This window comes from Anthonomus grandis, chromosome 1 (genome assembly GCF_022605725.1).
Source record: "Anthonomus grandis grandis chromosome 1, icAntGran1.3, whole genome shotgun sequence".
NCBI classification, from domain to species: domain Eukaryota; kingdom Metazoa; phylum Arthropoda; class Insecta; order Coleoptera; family Curculionidae; genus Anthonomus; species Anthonomus grandis.
In genome coordinates, this window is record NC_065546.1 from 52,736,223 (window position 1) to 52,758,389 (window position 22,167).

The following is a 22,167-nucleotide window of genomic DNA, read 5'->3' on the forward strand; positions in this document are numbered from 1 at the left end:
CCAATGAGGAGATTATTGTAAATATTTAAAGAAAAAATACATCACTGCATTTGTCTAAAGTACATTTGATTTTTAAATTCTTTTTTTGTTTTAAGCAAATTTGTATTCTTCGTATTCTATTGATAAATTTTAAAAACCAAAAATTTACTAAAAAATCGTTGAATAAACTTTTATTTTACGATAACAATTTATAAAATGAGTTATCGGTCACATGAGTAAAATTTCTATTCTTTGACGAAAAATGGTAAATAAAAAAAGTTATTTATTTTTGAAATCGGATATAATGTGAACGTCAGCAATATTTTTTATATATTTATTTTTTATTTTAACGAATAGCTTTACCGATCTGATGATTCCTTAGGGCGAAATGCGTGTAATAAGTTTTTAAAAAATAAACATAACCTGAGACCATTGACTTTGTGTCCCTCCAATCTCTGAATTTTTATTGTTAACCTTTCTAATACAGATCTATTCTATCCAGTTTCATCTTTATTATCGTGAACTAGTCTCTACAGGTATTTTGCTGCTGTGGTATTTAGTTCTTCCAAAATATTTGCTGCCTTTTGTGACTCAGTGCCTGAAAAGCGTATGTGTCGAATTGGTGCCCTTTTCTCAAGGACGATAGATAAGTCTTTAATAAAAAATTAAGTCTTTACACAAAATGATAAGTCAGAAATTTAAATATATTTTTTCTCAGCAATGTTATCCCTTAAAATAAGATAGATATGCATTTAGACAGTAAAGAGAACTACTTTTTCAATACAGATCGTAGGGGAAAAAAGTTTTATTGGCGACTTTTATTGGGCTCTAAAAATTCGTACACATAAGAAAACTAAGACACATTTTATGATTGGGTGTTTACCACGATATAAAATCTTTTATAAAACTTTAAGTAACCAATTCTAAAAGTTTTATAGTGGATGTAACATTTTAGATTTAATAATATAAAGCGTATGACAGTTTCATATCTATGCGCATTTATTAGGTTTTTTGTAGAAAAAAAATATTCGAAATAATTAGGTCTACTATTAAAATATTTTGGATTTCCTTCTTACATAAACATAGGCTGTAAATTAATAGAAATATATTTTAATATATTAATTGCAAAAATGAATGCCTAATTTTATAGGTCTTATTAACTTTTATCTCCATGCGCAGAGAAGAAGACAGATCAAATCTTTTTCTGGCCAACTCTGGTCCTTGCTGACAAAATTAATGAAATAATTTATAACAAATCTAAAAACAATAATAATTCTAGTGTGACAAGTTAAAAAGTAGATGGTAAAGTAGAAGTAAGCTAGACTTTTACCTACGATTTTTCTGTTTGGATATGCGTCCAAGACAAAAACTTTTTAAAAGTATATAATGTGAGTTGCCTGGTTCTCTTCTTACTCGATTTATATTTTTCCGAGTTTCCACAGGAAGATCTTGGGTTTCAAAAAGAGGAACGGACAAAGACCAAGCATATTAACCAGGTTAAGGATAACACAGAAACTGAATTTGGAACACATTTACTTTTATTTGGATTATAAAAGATAATAAGGCTTTCAAAAAGCCTTAACTTAATATTTTCGTAGCTTCATTTGCTAAGGTCGGCTTTTCTACTAGGACGATCGAGATATGTATATCTTAACTATAGAAGTTCAGACTTCTGGGTGATCCATCCCCAGTCAATATGTGGTTGTTATCCTTTCCTATCCTCTTTCCAGACCCTTTCCTAATTACTGCGAGCTGCCAATTAAACGTACAGTAGAGTCTCGATAACGTGAATGTCCCATAACGTGAACAGCCTAATTGGTATTCAGCCTATTCTAAAACGTAAACGCCAAAAATATCTCGCCTCTACAGCGTGAACAAAAAAATATTTATATCGTTTTACCCGTAGGCATTAAGCGGCATTTCCTATGTTCCCTTTGTCGGCAACTTTAGTACTAATGTTTGGAAGAGATATGAAATTTGCGTCTTATTCAGTGTTTGTTCGCCGATCAATACGAAACAAGCACGATGTCTACTAAGAAAGTAAATTATTTAACTCTGGAAAAAAAAGCCCAACTCTTGTCCGATGTTAGTAGAGGTTGCGGAGTTACCTTTTTATCAAAAAAGTATGGAATAGCCAAATCCACGGTGTGTGCAATTAAGAAGAAAAAAGACCAAATTACTTCAACAGTTGCCTTGACTTTTTCTGGACCAGGTAAACGAAAATCTCTTAGACCTTCTGGATATCCAATAATGGAAAAAGCAATGTATAAGTGGTTTTTGCGACAACGAGAGAGGAATGCATCAATAAGTGGTTTAATTATAAAAGAGAAAGCCAAATATTTTCACGAAAAACTGTACGACAAAAATTTCACTTTTTCTGCGAGCTCGAGGTGGTTGCAAAAGTTCAAGAAAAGATTTGGCATACGCTTCCTAACAATAACTGGTGAAAAACTATCTTCTCAGCCCGAGCTGGTTTCACCATTCTTACGTAAACTTGAAGAAAAAATCAAGGACCTAAACTTAGAATATAACCAAGTGTACAACGCCGATGAAACCGGCTTGTACTGGAAGCTTTTACCCGGAAAGACGTATCCAGTGAAGAAAAAACTGCCCCTGGAAGAAAAACAGCCAAAGAAAGAATAACGTTTCTAGCATGTACAAATGCGACTGGACTACATAAATGGACTCCTTTGGTAATAGGGAAAGCTAAAAAACCACGAAGTTTTAAGAACTCTTACATTCCTGTACACTACAAAAACTCAAAATCTGCATGGATGACAGCCGGAATTTTTAAGGAATGGTTCAAAGAAATTTTTGTTCCTGAGGTAAATTTCCTGTCATAATTATACATTTCAAAATTAAAAATTTGTGTTAATTTTAGGTGAGAAAGTTTCTTAAGAAACAAGGTCTTCCAGAGAAAGCACTTCTTTTATTGGATAATGCCCCCAGTCATCCCCCAGTACAGGAACTTTTATCTGATGATGGACTAATTCAAGTTATGTATATGCCTCCCAATGTGACACCCTTAATTCAACCTATGGACCAAAACGTTATTAGGTTGACTAAACTGCATTATCGCTCCATGTTTTTGGAATGGTTGTAGCTAATAAATCTAAGGACATGAATGTTATTATCAAACAATACAACCTCAGGGATGCTATTTTAAACTTATCACGAGCATGGAATAAATTAGAACCAGCAACCATTAAAAAGCAATGATGATCGTGAAGACGCAATACCCTTGGCAACTCTTCGTCAAGAATTGCTAAGCCTGAATAGCATTGTAGAGACTAACCTCAATTTATTAGAAGAAATTGATCCAGGGCAAGACTTCGAACGTGGAGATATCGAAGAATGGAATAAAGATGAGTTCGTTGAACATGATGAGAATTGTACTGCAGTGTCTAATGATTCAGAAACCGAACAGGATCAAGATCCAGAGGTTTCTCAGGCTATGGATAAAGTCACTAACGTTGAGGCAGTTCGTATATCTAACAGAGGTCTAGAATGGGCGGAGCAAAACAATGCCGACTTCGAGGATATTCAGTCTTTACACAAATTACGTGAATGTGCAACTATTCTTTCAAACAAACAACGTATCCCTCAAACAAAGTTAAATAACTTTTTCCTAAAATTAACGGATTAAATATAAACAATGTACATTGTACTTACTTACATACATATACTTACCTATATAATAAATACTTTTTTCTTTATACCATGTATAAACATATACATACATATACATTTTCAACTATGTATTACTAACTGTATAACATGTTTTTGTTTAATTTTCCAATAAAATATACATTCAAAGTACATATACGTGTTAGTTTATCATGCGATTAACTTTATCCAGTAACATGAACTCCTCGAAAAAACATGAACACAGTCATCCCTAATTAACTCGAAAAACTCATTATCCCAAAGATGCTGGTCATACACTTTTATAAAAGGTAAAAAACACGAAATCTACAATTTTTTGTGATGCTGTAGATTTCGTGTTTTTTACCTTTTATACATCCCTAATTAGTTCATGTTATCGAGACTGTTTTTATTAACGTATTAACGAATTGCCGGATGCATCGTGGGAGAAGCGGTACTGGACTTTGAAGATTTTAATTAGGAATTGAACAGAAAGTTCGAATTATTCTGACCGAAGCGATCCCCTATTGGAAAGAGCACAAAAAGAGAAAGAGATGGAAAAACAGAGGAAAACAAAATAATACGTCGTGTTCAATTACTTCTTCACCCCAACTTTATAATCTTAAAATGCTCTGAATCGCATCTGAAAGCTCTTAAAAAAATACTTAATGCTATCTTCGGTGAAGTAGTTTTTTAAAAGAAGCTATTACATTATTTTGTTTGCCGGTTTCTATTACAGAAATTGATTTAAAATTTAATGTTTAATTTTTGATGTCAATTGAAAATTTTGTAAGATTGCAATATAGGTAGTAAGATTTGATTTGTAACTTATATTGTTACTCATCTAACGTTGGTTAAATTTTAAAACATATTATCTAAATTTATAAAGCTGCATTTATAAACTCCTAAAAAAGATATATATTATTATTATTATTAATTTTGTAGCTTAAATGGAGTCAAGTTTAAATGTTTAGCATAGAAAATAATACAACATATCATATCATGCATACTTATCTTCCCGCACCTGTATTTAACCTACCGCAACTTTAAAGACACTAAGAATTTTATTATTTAAATAATGCTAGTTATTTAAAATTATATAGTAAGTTGTTCATGCAAAATTAAATTATAAGTGCGGGGTCATTTTCCTTTTATCCTTTTTTGGTTGAAGATATTATCAACAAAAATATAATATTAAATCCCTTTAGAAAGATCCCTCATTTAAGCAAAAGATATTTTTTAAAATGCCATAGCTACCGTTCTGCAGCTTATTTAAATTTTCGTTCAGAAAAATTTTCCTAAACCTTATTATACTTGTGCCTGAAAACTTATTATGTATATTGAGCGCACCTGAGTTTTTCACTCACAAAGAAATTGCTACATCTTATACATAAAAATGTTTCCCTACTTTTTTTATTTCCATATAACCGTAGAAAATACATTCAGAATTAAATTAAATAATATTATTTTTTTTTATAAATGTAAACTCTATACTGGCCTAGTTAAATATTAATATTTTATGATTGTCTTAGGTAGGCCATAAAGATCAACCGATTGGATGCTAAGATCAGGGCTTACAAACAAATTATATAATATGTAACATTCCAGAGACAAATCATTTTATATTTAAAATCAATTCCACATCTTGCTTTGAAGAAGATAGTAATTAATGTTTATTATTTAAGTTTACTTTATTTACAAGAATATTTTCGATTAACTCTTAACCAAATCTACCAATTAATTTGTAAGAATAAACATTGTCTTAGCAATTTCTAACTTATCTTATATAGTTAGTAGTTATACCAACCTTCAAGCCTTTAACACAGATGTAAATAGCTCCGCTCCGTGCGGAGCTATTTACATCTGTGCCTTTAATTTAGAAACACATCTTCTAAATTAACCCTTTATTAGTTTGAGATACCGTATGGTAACACTTTTTTTTAAACCCCTTATCGGGCAGAACATGAAAGATGGTCTGACATTTTTTATACTTCTACTGTGTACTAAAAATACATTTGTACATTTGTAATGATGAGTTTTAAGTTAGTACACGCATTAGCAACAAAGTTAAAACTTCGTATCCATATGGTCACATGTGATGATAAAATAATACAATTTTTCATTTTATTTAAATTCATTTATTCAACGAAAATCAAAACGTGATTTCTTTTTTAGGGAAAATAACATTGTTTTTTATGTATTTAAGTGAAATGTTTGAAAACAATTTTTTGTATCGGTAAGGCATAACCTACAGTCGCATTTTTCGCACTTGAGTCGGCTTGTACCTTTCACACAGAGCCGGCATCTTCCTTTGCTTGTATGTACTGGCCAGTGACTATAACAGTCAAATCTTGACGAGGCATCGGGCGTTGTAGGGATGGTCCTATGTTATCAGCACCAGTGGCGGCTCGTGGGTCAATCTTCAGGGGGGTCATTTTGGCTTGAAAACTTATAGTTTACTCTAATAAAAAAAAACAAATCAAACAATTGATTTTTTAAAGTATTTGAAAGATCTTTTAGCATTTATATTTTAGACAAAAAATACAGACTTAGATAAAACTCAATAATATTTACCGAGATACTTACCCTATTAAGCGGGTAAAAATAACTTTAAATGCATAAATCGTTTTCCGAAAATTAACTTTGCCTTTTTATTAGAGTAAATATTTTAAATAAAAATATAGGAAAAAGGATATAAACAGATTATCGACTGATATAAAGGAATATTTATACAATAAAATGTAAATTTATTAAAATGAAACTTACCTTAAATATTTTTATATTTTAAGTCAATTCTCCTATCCTCCAGTTCTGCAAAATAGTCTATGACCTTCTCGTTGAAATTTGGAATGCTTTTGACAAGCGTTTTCTCGATGCTGACGATGCTCAACATAGACAAGGCACTAAGTCTAGATTGTCCCATCGTATTACGCAGGAATGTTTTTACAGGATAAGATTAAGTTGATGGGCACTCTCAGTGAATAAAGTGTGCATTTGGGTATATTTCTTTCATTTTTGTTTGTGCTCCTCCCAGTTTACCGCTCATGACTGATGCACCATCGAAACTTTGGGCAATCAATTTTTCAGGTGCTTCATTAATTTTTAATAATTGAAGTTCTTCCAATATTACATTAGTTAAATGTTTTGCTGTGGTACTTGAAGGGTTAACAAATTTCCAAAATCTTTTATGTACAATACCAGTTAATACATATCGCAATGTGACAATCATCTGCGTTTTATTGGAGCTATCTGTGGTCTTATCTACTTGAATTGCCACAAAATTTGTCTGGCCAATCTCTTTAATTATATGAGTATATACAATGGCTAACATTGATTCTAAAATATCGTTCTGAATTGTTTTTGATGTTCCTTTAAATACTGTACTTTTTTTAATATGTTCTTGAAACATTAAATCCAGTTCAGAAACAAAATCGATAAGACCCAGAAAAATTCCAAATTACTTTCGTCAAGACCGCGCAATGCAATTTCGAAAACTCCGCAAAATTTTACACAGTCGATTAGTTTGTTTAAAATATACCTATTTTTAGAAACCGATTCATTAAAGTCATGCACAGATTTACGATATACACTATCAAGTTGCTGTCTTATGTTAACACATCCTAAACTTGCGTAACTCATTGATGAATTTATATGAGTAGTGAAAGAAGCATGCTTTGTAATTTTCACTTTATAATGCTTAATGTCAGTTACTTCATTTTTCGCCCATACAGCGTCATTCGAAAACAGTAAACACGGGTAGCAAAAAAATGCATTTCTCACACTGCAGCCACAAATCCAATCACACAAATTGTACATTGATTCTTTAAAATATCTTTGAATATCTTTACCCCTATCCTTTGTTGTTTATTTTAAATTCATATTTGGTATTGGTTTTGGTCGACCACTTTCCTTTTTCTCAAACCGCCGTTCATAATTTAATGTTCTAGCAGATTTAAAGGAAATGATTTCGTCAACAACACTCACACTCATCCTGTTTTTTTTACAATCAGAAAAAAAAATCCAATAACAATCACAAAAATAAATTACGAAATGTAAACACGCGTAAATGTAATACCGTCAAAGTGCGGGCGGCAAACAGTAACTATAAATTATATAACTTTACAACTATAACATATAAAATATAAAACTAATATATATAACTATAAAACAAAACATTCATCCAGTCGGACCGTCGACTACATTAGCGATATAGGACTGAAAGGTGAGTCTCACTCCCGCTCACGAAATGCGAATCTGCCCTCTTTGTTCTATTTTACATGCATTTCTCCATTAGCCACAAGAACTGTATAGGGACAATTTAAAATACGGCCCAGCCACGGGCTTGTGTGATGAGCGCGAGGCGCGACGTTAGTAATATATTTATTTATTTTGCTATTATATTTGTTTTGCCAATGCAGACTACTTAGAGAATTTTATAATTCACAGTGAAGTTTTAGATAAAAGATTTTAATAAAATTGGTAATTTTATAAGATTTTTTTAGGGGGGTCATTGACCAATTGACCCTAAGAAGGAGCCGCCACTGATCAGCACTTGGACGCCCCCTTCTTGATTCTTTGCAACATTTGGATAGACCTGATATGATACCTAATCTAAATTTTTTGAGCGGCACATACTTTTTTTGTAAAACAGAACAGTCCAACCTATATAACAACCATGCATTTACAACGCACACATCTAAAAGGTATCCAAATATTGTAAAATACCACCTTTTTGTTTTATGTGGAGTTTTATAAAATGCCATTAGCGCATTGGCAGTATCAACCCCACCCATATGCTTGTTGTATTGCTTTACTATAGCTGGACACGGAACATCAGCTTTTGCCTTTGCCGCTTTATTATACCTTTTGACAGTGTCTACCGGGTCTATTTCAAAAATTGTGCTACCCAAAAGTACGACTTTGTTGTCTACCCATTTGACAATTATAATGCCCTTGTCTATATCAGCTTTATAGTAAAGGTTCCTCTCCTTTTGTTTCTGTGACCTTATCTGTATCAATAGGGCAACCAGCAATCCTGTTACTCCGCATGGTTCCAAGACTGAAAATGCCACAATGTTCCCTTAGATAAATGAAAAGGGAAGGACTTGAAAAATAGTTATCAAAAAAAAGACTTGATTTATCAGGTTCATGGAAAGATTTTGATAATGCAATTACAATTCCGGCGCCAAATCCCATTTCAATTTCATTCTGGCTTAGTTCATTTATACTACCATTGAGCGTTTCAAAAGTAGTTCCACCGTGATAAGGTATAAAGTCCAAGATATACCCGGACACACCGGCAATAACAAAAAACTAATAACCCCATTTATGAGGTTTATTTTTGATGTACTATCGAAGGTTTCCTGCTCGTGTACCTTTATAGGCAACCATGGTTTCATCAACAGAATATTCATTTTCTGCATGATTCTTTTGGAAATTGTTCCTGAGACTATCAATCAAATGCCTGATTTTGAAATATCTGTCTTTAACGTTTTTATCTATGTCCTCATTATTGTTAAAATGAATATTACATCTCAAAATTTTGAATGTTTTGAGTGGAATAATATGCTACCTAGTCAATTCGTGTACCATTTGCCCAATAATCATCGTAGGATGCATAATCGCTAGAAATTCTGTCATTTCCTTTTGGTTTATAGCTATAAAAGTACCAGTCTGTTGAGTGCTGTATAGATTTGCTTGGTCCACTGTGTCGTTTATTATGTCAAAGGAAAACAAGTTCGTAAAATATTCTAAGGCAGTAAGAATCGTTTTATTGTTTTTCGGAAGAAAGGTTGCATCTCTTAGGCTTGGGAATATCTTCTTTAGTCCAAGAAAACCTACTGGAATTTTCTTTTTTTGTTTTTCTGGTAGTTGAGAAGACCTTCCTGCTGAAAAAAAGAGGGGAAAAACTTTAGGTTTTAATTTAGATTATAATATACAAGGTAAGGTATTATGGTTTACCTGGGAATGCTGAAGTTTTCTCCTTTTTTTGATGCTGGTTTAGAAGACATTTCTGCTAAAAAAAGAATTGTAAAATTTTGGGTTTTTATTTAGAATATAATATTATACAAGGTTTACCTAAAACCTGATTTGTATAAGGCAACATTTTGCGTCTAATTTGTTCTAACGTCATGTTTTCTTCTTCGTCCTCATTATCCGATTCATCGGAATCTAAAATTTATAAAATCTATTTTATATAAAACTACAGACAGTTTATTTATTAGGTACCTATGACAGAGAAAAACAAACCACCGAGAAGCGACAAAACCCGCATTTACCGTTGATTTTCTGAGGTCCAATTTTGGTGCCCTTGAGCGGGCTTAAATAACTGGCGCTACATATAAAGTAACGGAGAAAAATCGTTTTGGCAATTTAATAGTTCCGTACACGAAGAGAAATACGACAATAAATAGATTAAAAATTTTATTGGGAATTTAAAATCAAAACTATTACATTATTTTACTGTTGGTATAGTTAAGTTATAGGTATACCTAAACTATACCGGGTGACACAGGAAAAAGGGAACACGCAACAACTTTTTTATTTTTCAAGATAAACAAATGTATGGAAAAATAAACTGGGTGTCCCATTTAAAATAAGAAAGTTCGCGTCATTTCCGGTTCAACCGGAAGTGATCAAAAACAATTGAATACGTCAAGATATGCCTTTATAACCATTCTATTGACATACAAAATTCATCATTTGTTTATCTTGAAAAATAAAAAAGTTATTGCGTGTTCTCTTTTTCCTGTGTCACCCGGTATAGTGCCAACTATAAAAATTACCATTTAGGATAAATAATGAAAAACAAAAAATCTTCTAAACAAACTTTTATTTTTTGAGGTAATAATATTGGCCCATTGTATAATGAAACACAAAAATACATTGGCAATAATTAAATTAAACCTAGGTACATTTATACATTCCGCAAAATTTTTAGTTTTCGAACATTTTTATCTTTATTTGTTTTTAAGACCCTATTATTATATTTAATGGTGTAAAATATTTTTAACCTTATAAATAATTTTAAGATAAAGGTTTTTGGAAAATGTGCACAAGGGTGTTCAAAATTAATAGTTTTCCACACCCTGTCTTTGAATGACATCCAAGAAAAGCACAGGTATAAGGCATATTATAAAAGTTTTTAATAAAATAAAGAGCACAATGACAACACACACAAAAAATAAAGACAGAGAAAAATTCAGGCAACACTTGACTAGACTGAACTAGGCGTCGAATATTACCGGACTATTCGACGGCTGGCAGTAGGGATGTACGATCCAAATCGATTTTATTCAAAGATCGATCTATTCCCCCAAAAAATCGATTAGAATCGATCGATTTCTTTCCAGGCGATCTTTTCGAGAATCGATCTAGTCTTTCAATTCTCTCAAAAAATCGAAGATCGATTCCTAAATTATCTTACAAGTTTATTAGTAAAAATAACTGAAACACAGTCATAGAAAAATAAAGGAAAGAATAGTAATTAAAGGATAGTAAAGGATAATATTTAAGCGAATGTTTGCAATCTGTTTGTCTAGAGTGGGAAATTGACTTGTCAAAAGTAAGTGCTATTATCACTGATAATGGGGCGAATATTACCAAATGTGTTACTGATACTTTTGGTAAAAATAAACACTTACCCTGCTTTGCACATACAGTAAATTTAGTTGCAACAAAAATTACAGAAGATTCTGCTATAAAACAGATTATTGACAAAACAAAGTCTATAGTTACTTATTTTAAACAAAGTGTATCTGCTGCAGATCAACTAAGAGCAGCACAAAACTTTGAAAAAAAATTAAAACTTATTCACTCAGTCGGTTTCAACCAGGTGGAATTCCACCTTCTATATGATTGGGAGATTTTGAAAAATTCTCTGAATTTCTAACACCAATATTATTAAAAAATCCAAAATCTCCATCTATATGTTCAGTTGCAGAAATACAAGTATGTAGAGAACTTCTTTTTATTTTAAAGCCTATTGAATAGATATCCAAAGAAATTAGCGGAGAAAAATATTTAACATGCAGCAAAATTATCTCAATTGTAAACTGTTTAAAAAATAATATTTTAAATTTAGACCTCCTAACTCCAGAGACTGAAAAGTTAAAACAAACTGTGCTAGCAGAGCTTTCGAAACGTTTTGGTGCTATTGAAGAAAACAGCATTTTAAGTCTATCCACCCTTTTAGATTCAAGGTTTAAGAAATTCCACTTTGGTAATCCAAATGCTTGTGCAAGAGCAATAAATTTAGTAGATAAATTATTAAAATATAATACCCAAAATAGCTCTCAACAAGGGGTGGATTCTCAAAAGCAGGTTACTGTCCCTGCCAATAATGAAAACTCTGATAGTATATGGTCTTATCACAAAAAATTGGTCACTTCCGAAAAAAGTTGTTTAGTAACTAATCAAAATGAAATGTCAGACCTTAAAGCATATTTAAACCTTCCAACAATACCATTGGAAAATAATCCAATTAGCTTTTCGTTAAATCATAATTCGAGTGAATTAGCTAGTCTTGGAAAAAAATATATATCCATTGTTGGGTCTTCGGTACCATCAGAAAGGGTTTTTTCCCAAGCAGGAAATATTCTAACTCAGACTAGGAATAGGTTAAGTGGAACACATTTATCTCAACTGCTCTTTCTTCATTCCTTAGATAGTTCCTACTGGTAAGACTCTAAATTAGATTAATGATTGACTTTGTTTGTGATTTTTTTTTGCATATTTTATTACTGTGTTAATCCTATAACCTATTATTATCATAGTTTTTAGGAATATAACGTTTATTTTTGTTATGACTATATATTATATGTTTTTTATATTTGTATTTTCTTTTTTTTTGTTTGTTTTGGTTAATATACTTTATATAATTATACATGTATTTTTATTTTAAAAAAAGTGCACATAAACAATTATCAGAATCAAATATCGATTTTTAATGAGATCGATCTTTTGTTGCCGATTTATTTCTGGATCGATCTTAATATGTACAATCTTGAATCGATTCAAAATATCGATTTATTTTGTTTTTCGGACATCCCTAGCTGGCAGGGGACCGGTAATAAGACAGGTATACCAAATAAGCTCGCACATGCGCAAGAAAAATCGGTCCCGGCTTTGTCCCTTCTCGGTGGTTTGTTTTTCTTTGCCTATAACTTGTACTTTTCTTTTCTTTTGAATTGCCGCCAAAAAAATATATTCCTCATTCTCAGAGTCCTCCAAAACATCTGAAACTTGAGGAAGCGGTGGTAGCTTACATTTCTTCTTACCATAAAATGAGAGAGGCGCTATTTGGTCCAAAATGTCGTCAATAACTATTATTTTAGGTATAGTTACTTCTAAAACTAAAAAAGGAAAAAAAATCCAGTAATGGGCAATGTGGCCATATAGTTACAAGCATTCAAAGTCAAAATTGTGGTTATTTTCGTAAGTATTTAGGTAAACTAATATCAAAATATAAATACCTGTATATCAACGACACTAATTGCCAAATTACACAAAAAAAAACATATATTACACCTGATATCAACACCTTTTACACAGGGAAATCACATAACCTATAAAATTGGCGCGATGAACACGTGAATATATAAATATCAAAAAACCGTATGTCGGCTAAATTCTGAATTCCCCCCTCCAAGGCTATTTGTGATCGCATGGTGCCATTGCTCGGGAATCGGTTTACTATGGGTAACTAGAATAGGAAGCGTTCGAATATATTGTTACCATATGGTTACATGTTCCATAAAATAGCACACGGATCGGCAAATGTTAAACCGATAAAAAGTTAATCCTATTAATTTATATTTATAATTAAACCAGAAGCAATACAATTTACGTCAAATGATAATAAAAAACTCATGTTCAAAATGATATTCTTGAAAATTATGAGGATTTTTCATAAAATACCCATTATTAATAGGTTAACTAAAACCATATCTCTGATAAACGAGACTTGATCCGTAACTAATAGTTAATAATTTTTAATAATTAATACCTAAATGTTTATTTAATTTTTAAAATTATAAACTTTACAATTTAACAATTAATAATTGCAAGAAAATGGATCATCAACATCTCTCCAAAAAATTATCCTTAAAAGCCTCCTAAGCCATTAGAGATCTCAGCTTTCACCTTCATTTTCTAATTAAATTTTTCAAAAAGCTTTGTCAGACGTAGAACTCATTACAATTAGCATACATAAGCGTTTTGGGTCCACTAGTTTTCGGTCCCCTTGGGATTTTCTAAAATGTTCGCGCTTAGTTAACAGCTGAATTTCCCAGCGCTCTTGTTTCAAATTAATTTTCTGTTTTACGGTGCTGAGGTGGCTTTGTTTTAGTACAGTGGCCTGCAATTATAGTAAGAGACGGTTTTACTAAAAGATCTAACGGTAGACAAGCGAATTTCCCTATTATTCAGCTTTTTTTTTATAGATGAAACTGGATTAAGTTTGTAAGTATAAACAATTTTGCATTGTATACTATGTGTATGCAGTATCTAACTCACTCAAATTCTTCTCCAATATCCATTCAAGGTTTAAACGAAATAAGAAAAATGCTAAAATACTAATAAATAGTTGAACTAGATCCACGAATAAAAAATAAAATAATAGCCCAATAATAGCAATATTGTAATTAATAATCGGCATCTAAAAACAAGTCTACACTTTAATAATTTTAGGTAAACTGCAGGATAGAACAAAATCCACATTACTCATTCAACCACTGCCACATTATATGAAAATTCCTTCTTATCTTAAGAAAGGGTAAAATCATATTTTTGAATTAAGTTTCAATTATTAGGTTTTTTTCTTTAACCACTTTAAAGTAAAAAATAAATCTGTAACTCATATTTAGCCACCTAACGTGTGAAAGTTTATCGGGCTTATTTAAGATGCGGTTTATTCGAGGAAGTAAAGAGAAAATTTCGCCTGCTCTTGAGAAGTAAGGAAAGTACTTCCGCAATTGAAGATCGTTAGCGAAAAAGATGTAACGTGCTTTCACCTAAATAATAAATAGGAAACTCAGTATCCAGTGAAAGTAAAAGAGTGAAACACTTATCAATTCATACAAATATCGCTGATGCTAACCATAACCCGTTGTCATATAGATGCTTTGTGTCTTAATGTGAGATACGCTAAATAAATAAATAAATATGCGAGGTATGGTTTGGGCGTGAAATACCAAAAGTCAACCTTACTGCTGACAACTAACCCTTTGGACTCTGTTTTAACCAATATAATCTAAATAAGGGCTGTAAGCAGAACATTCTCACAGTATGATTTCCATGTGTCTCCACTTTAGTGCATAAATTAATTTACGAGATCTACAAGTCCTTTTTAATAATAATGTCACCTGATCTTTTAAATCATAATAATAATAATAGTAAATTCCAGTAACTATGAAAAATACTAAACTTTGGCAATTATTAATATTTGGGGATATTAGGTATCCGTCAAAGAAATATTAGGAGTATTTTATTTAAAATAATGTACGGTTTTTTCCGTTCGCTAGAGTGTGAATTAAATACTCGATTGTAGCATTAATACTCAATTAATTTATTTACACACTTACACCGTACTTATTAATTACTATTTAAATCTCGCGCCAATAGTCCGAACCAAACTTTGACTGAACTGTCCATTGACTACTAGCGGAGACGCGTCTCCCGTGACGTCATGCATTGTGCCATTTTTATCACTCCGGAATAACAAAGAATCAGCTGGTTATTCTCGGCGTTCAATATCTTACACTGCACTCTCTCTAAGCTCATTTCGTCCTGAAGATGTTGGATGCCGATACCAGTACAAGGTTCCCCTTTTGCAATGAACTTCTTGTTGAAATAACAATTAACAGTTTTCTTAAGATCGAAGTTGCCGAGCAGCAGCATACCAAAAGTTACATGCCTTCTCAGTTCCTTGGCAGCAACTCCTCCCAACGTTACTTTAGGTATATAAAGATTTAACGCAAAGCGTCCAAAAGTCCTTACAGGTTAGCTTCTGATGCGACTTCTCTTTGGTATCCTCGCTGGACTTTAGACTAGTAAGACACTTCTTTGATTATTTTGAGTGCTAGCCCGACTCTGGGGTATAACCGACAGAGTTCTTGTTTTTTTTTTCACTTTGAACTTTCTATGGTGTATTCAGGTATTCATCCAGCTATTTCTAAATCCTTAGCCGCACAATATGCAAAAGCATCATCAGCTGGAGCAGTAAACAGGTTATGCTGCACTGCACAGATCACGCTGTACTCGTTTGGCCATTAGAATCATCAGGCTAATGATGAATTCATCGAATGACAATTGCGATTCCAATTGGACTTGCCGCAGTTCAGCGTTCCATTTCTTAGTCATCAAGTCACTATTGTTGTACCTCTAGTCTTTGGCATTGACACTATGTACGTCCTAGGTTCTATTCATTCGTCCACCATACCATCTGACTTTGGATATAATGAAGTAGTTCTCGTTTTCTTAATTCCAACCGTCTTATAGATGTTCTGAAATATGCTGGATTCAAAATTTCGGTCTTAGTCTGAATGTAGCTCCAATGATACACCAAATTGGCAGATCCATTCTTTTATTAAGACGTCGATGATAGTAGAGACTTCCTGGTTTGGTAGAGAGTATCTCAACTCATTGCTGAATTAATTAATCACAACCATAATGTCCTTATTTCTGGCTTTTGATTCGGGAAACGGGTGAGCAATGCCAATTACAATTCGTTTAAAGGAACTTTCCACATTGTACTGACGCATCAAAGACTTCTGCTTTCTCTGCGGCCCATCACTCGTCGCACATAAAACGCATTTCCTACGCCCGTCCCTTACGTCTGCCTTGATCTCTTTCTCAATTTTCCTAGGTTTAAAGTTTTCCTAGTCTTAAGTTTCATTATCTCCAATATGACTTGACATTGGGAGAATACTTGGCAACTTCTTCCCAAGTTCGCTTTTTTCATCCTTCTATCCAGGTTAGGACTATGTGATATTGGCGTCTTCCTCTTGGTCTCTTATAAAATCAGGATTTTCCCAAGCATCGACAATAGCAGTCGCTGACAACGCTTCAACTCCTGCGGACACGATCTTCTTGTTACGGCTTGTTGAAGGCAGGTCGACGATCGCTCTGTAGATATGTATGGTTCGTTACTAAAACCTCTATTTATTATGAAATAATAATTGTAGTTTATTAACATGTAATATTATTTTTGCTAACCATGAGTAACATAAACATAAGATTAAATTCATCAACATATATCACGCGGACATTTTATAAGCTATTTATCATTGAGGTTCAACCAAAAATGTAAGCCTGCTATAAACCAAAAATAAACATTTATTTAACTATCGTCTGTTATATATCTATAGTTTATTTTATAGTATGTTTCAACATTTATTAATATCTGAAATACAAAATTCCTGTATATTAATTCCTTCCTTGCTATAAGAATTTATATTTAATATTCTCACTTTTTATCACCTAGGCCGCATTAATCTATGCTATCCTATCAGTCACTTCTGCTCCAATAATTATTTAAGGGTCACTACGAAAACACGGGTTTCATATATGGACAGCGTTTCTGTGTGCTTAAATATGATAGCTTTGTTGGCAAGCAGCTTACTAATTAATAGAGCATTTGACTATATATTAGACTTTGCGAAAGATTGATCAGCATTTTCGGAAGATGTATTCGAGATAGTCTTTATTACGTTACATAATAACCTTAATTTTATAATATTGAATTGAGGTGCAGTCAATTTTACTCATCGGGATTTACTTCCAATACACTCAACTATTATCACCATTTGTTTGTCTAATGAATGTAAATATTGTTAGCTTTACATTCGCATCTTATTACTTAGTGGCGAAGTAGGTTCTGGTGATTGTATAAGTTTTTTAAAACAAAAAGGCCATTTGTAAAACGATGGTCTTCGGTTTTCCTCTATGTTCGTTCTAGTAGAGTTGTCTACTTGATGTATTCTATAAAGAAATAAGCTGGAAGTCCAATTTTAATATTTTTTAATGACTTTAAACTGTTAACATTTTTTTGCTGACATTAATGTTTCTTACGCTGAATAAGTATTGTTATTCTATTTGACTTTTCTGATAATTTTATATTTCATATATTCTCATTATTCTCATATCAACATAGTTCAGTTTAATTATTTCAATTTTACAAAGAAATATTAAAAAATAAACAATTCAAACATTTAAATTATTTTAACTAAACTGAAGTTTATTTGTTTATATCAAAATCTATATATTACATATGAAATTTCGCAAGATATAAAAACTCGCAAGCTTCTTTCTGAAGAAAAGAAAAAAAACCAGCAACATTTTCAACCCTCTAAGTGAAGGTGCCATTTCCCAAACTTTTTAAAGTGGAAATGAAGGTTAAATGATCCCTCATTAAAAAGTATGTCTAAAAAAGTTTAGATATTTTATATTTCTTTAGTTTATTTACTAAAGTTTTTAAAAAACAGTGATACAGGCTATTTTCAAAACAGTTGACAAATATTTGTGCTATCAGTGTATGCTTGTAATCTTTTATGTATTAGCTAGAGTAGAGACTTTGCTTTTTAAAAAATTCTTGTAATAATTCTTTTTCATCCTGTAATGCCTTAGTCCACATTTCTTACTGGCTATCTTATATATAGACTTTTTATATATAGAGTTCAAGTATATAGGTTTTGTCTCATTACATTAAAAATAATTTAAAATAAATTTATGCTGGATCGTAGTTTTCTACACACCCATAATACACTGATTAAAACTAATTATATGCCACCAAATAGTAAGCAAAACTTAAATATTTCTTTGTTTAATTATATTATCGCAGTATAATAAAACAACACAACAACCAAGTTGTTTTATTATACTGTGATATTATTATCAGACTCCTAATTAGCCTTGTGTGTTAAAGAGCCAAATAATTTCTCTTAATTATTATTTTAAAATTATCAGTAACAGAGTAAGGTATCCAACTTTTTCGCTCCATTATCTTTACAAGGTTTCTCTCAGGGTTTATTTGAAGCCAGTAGCACACATAAATTCTTAAAGGACCCCATTTTGCATAATGGTCTTCTCGTGTTTCTAGGTTTTATAATGGACAAAAATATGTGACTACTCGCTGTAAGGACTGTAATAATACGTGCACGTTTCGTCTTGTAGAGCGTCAGAAAAATATGCGGCGTATATTACTTTTAATATATTTATATGTCTGAACAACAGTAATATAACAAAAAGTAAAACAAACATTTAGTAAACATTGGCATTAAGTCTTCAAGTTGTTTTTGTTTCCTTTATTTTCACATTTAAAAAAAATAATGAAAATAAGAGTGAAATGAAGTTGCGCTTCTAGTAAAAATAAGACAAAGATTTAACTGATGCACTACATGGGGAGTTTGTTTTAGTTTATTATTCTGGTCAAGCAATGGCCAATAGAATTTTTTCTTCTTTAATATTCATCTTTTAGTTATCAAGAATAAGTTTTTTCAGTGTAGGATCAATTTGATTCTACTGAAGTCTAAGTTATTTAATAATTTATTTCATTTATACTCAGCGAAACTCGAAGTAATAAGGATGAATAATAATAATAATCTGCCTAATATCCTGGTTCACTAACATATATTCCACTGAACATTTTAAACTATTTCTCATTACAAGACTTTTGTATACTAAACAAAATACGGACCGAAGCAAACAAGCAAATCCAAGTAAAAAAAAAACAATAAATCAACCATCCAAATCGCACCCTAAATATAATAACGAAACTGCAGTAACGATGCATACATTAAGTCAAATTTAGGGTTTTCTCTATTTCTAGAACTATTTTTTTACAGCCTAAAATCGGGAAATTTACGTCGAAATCGAGAAAAAAAACACTCAGTTGCAAGCAAATGAAACCTTACAGAATAAAAACTTTCTATTTGAACTTTTTTCCTACTAGTGCATGGGCTTTCTCCCTTTCTTGATCCAACAACCATTTTCTTAAATAGATGTAAAGAATTTGCGGTTTTTATTATATCTACCGATGAAATTATGTATATTTGGACTAAGAAAAGATCGTTGGGCTAGTGATGTTTTAAAGTTTAGAAGAGAGCCTGTTGAATTTTTGTGTCTAGTATTATGATTTATAATTTTTAAAGCGTCTTTTTTATTGTATCGTTGATTGAATATTTGGGAAGATACGCAATCCTGTGTTAAAAAGTGTACCCGGTCGACTATCGGATTGCCGTTCAGTTTCGTGCACCGTGTGGTGCTGCCGCGAAGCGTCATATCTAGGAACGATTTATTTTAGCTGCGTGGACTTGGCTTTTGGCTTCTTTGAGTCAGGTTTTCAACGACGCTGGAATCTCCGGTTACGCGGCCGTGTTGGATATTTTTTTAAGATATGGGATGATGCTGCCAACTATGTTTTTATTATTTTTTTTTGAACATACAACACGGTGTCATTTATGTGGTGGTCAAGTGATAAGTGATATACTTAAGGGTGGAGGCATATTGAAATTTCTTAAAAGTTAAATTTTATAAACAAATAATTACTTACCAAAATATGTTTTTGAGACAAAAATTAATACAAAAATATATATAAAAAGCTATTTTTACAAAATTACCAACAAAGTTTAATACAAGTTATAATTCCAACAAACATTGTTTCCTTCATTTTGTGTTCAAGAGGGTCAAGTTTTTAAATAAAAAGCCCGTTGCACTTAATTAACTAAAAACTAATATACAAAAAATATGTGGAACAAATTTTAAGATATAAGTAGGTTTCACGTAAATATTATAAAGAATGATTGAAATAATTCATAAGACTTAATACCGATCATAATATAACTTCTTGATCAATAATTTTTTGTAAAAAGTAACCCATTTTGTCATGTGATTCAATATCTGAAAAATTGTGCAGCGTAGTGACATCTGTAAAGTAAGGGGTTGTGAGTGAGGATGTTAATAGAAATTGAAAATAGGCCACATTTTAAGTTTTAAGCGACACAGGAAAATTCTCAATTACCAGTTGTTACAACTATACTTAAAACTATAAAAAGATACCTAGTAACAAAAAAAAACATTTTGTTTAAAGACCCCGCATCACGGTTATACAGGACGTCAATAGAGGTGGTATAATTAGAGGAAAGTTGAGCAATATAGTGTCCTTTTATAATAAAATCTAAATACTTCCTAAATTTTGCAAAAAACTGAATTTGGTAAAATCCTTTTATTTTTTTCTGGCGTTATTTCAAAATATATGACAAAAGTATTTATTAAATGAATAAATTATTGTGACCACTTTTTCTCGCCTATACGATGACACCTTTAAAATTTAAAATACGACGTTCTGTCTTTAAAGAGCCATCATCAACTTTGTTTTTCTTTGTCGGTGCTATATTGACCATTTGCAGTTTAACGACGCGGGAATCTTTGGGCGCCCGGCCGTTTTGTTATTTTTTTAAGACAAGGGCGATGATGATAACAGCGCTTTTATTTATTTTGTTATTGCCGATATTTAAATGCGCTGTGATCTCGCATAAATAACTAGATAAATGTGGTGGTTAAGTAATGTATGAATGTTTGAATAAGGGTTGAAATGTTGAATAAGGGTGTAACAACACTATAAAATATCGAAAATAGGCCACACTTTAATTTGCAATACAGGGAAACACTTAATTACTAATTCTTAAAACTAGAAAAAGTTAATAAGAAAAAAAACAAATATTTTGTTTAACAGTATGAAGGGTCTCATCGCGATTATACAGGATGTCCAAAATAAGGATGAGCAGTAAATGGTTTAATTAGGCGAAAGTTGCGCAATATAAATGCAATGATTGAATAAATGCAATCTAAAAATTGGAAAAATGCCAAATACTTCCTAATATTCAGGAAAAAGTTGAAATTTGGCAAAATGGTTTTTTTATTTTTTTTCTGGCGTTATTTGAAAATATAAAATAAAATCATTTATACATTGTTGTAAACGCTTTCTCTCATTTACAACTTCTTTAACTTTTAAATACGACGTTTAATAACTCTTAAATCCTTCTTTAGAGTCATAATCAACTTTTTTTCTTCTTGTCGACTCCATGTTGGCCACTTGCAGTTTTGAATAACCCTTTTACAACAAGAATTACTTTTTCAACGAGGTAATTTCTAGTGAGTAGTTGGAATCATCCCTATTAAATATTATATACCTCTCTCTCTTTTAAATACAATTTCGAATTTCAAAAAATTCAAAACATACTTTATTCATAAATACATGGTACCTACTTGTTGACATGGTACTTCTATGATATAAAATAGGCACATTAATCGACATATTACTAACACATAATTTAAAAACAATACACAATAGTGGGTTCAACATACTAGTATAAACACAAAATGTATTTTCAATTTCAAAGCAAGACGACTTAAAAATTTTTTAGAGTAACATCACAAATTCTAACCTTTACATCTTTACTAAAAACTAATTATATACTATTGGCCTGTTCCTAACTATCTTAAAAAAATTCTAATGCTATAAAAATACTTGCTTTTAAGAAGTTT

General features: G+C 31.5%; 1 protein-coding gene and 1 long non-coding RNA gene across 9 annotated transcripts in view; one reads left to right on the top strand and one right to left on the bottom strand.

Annotated features, from left to right (window-relative positions):
• Nucleotides 1-22,167, top strand: part of LOC126733620 (disks large 1 tumor suppressor protein) — an 825,690-nt gene that overhangs the window by 406,597 nt on the left and 396,926 nt on the right. The window lies entirely within an intron of this gene.
• Nucleotides 9,571-13,225, bottom strand: LOC126733823 (uncharacterized). Its single transcript, XR_007659879.1, has 4 exons — nt 13,098-13,225; nt 12,903-12,977; nt 9,703-9,795; nt 9,571-9,637 (listed from the first exon to the last, which is right to left on the bottom strand). It is a non-coding gene; the product is annotated as an uncharacterized LOC126733823 (long non-coding RNA).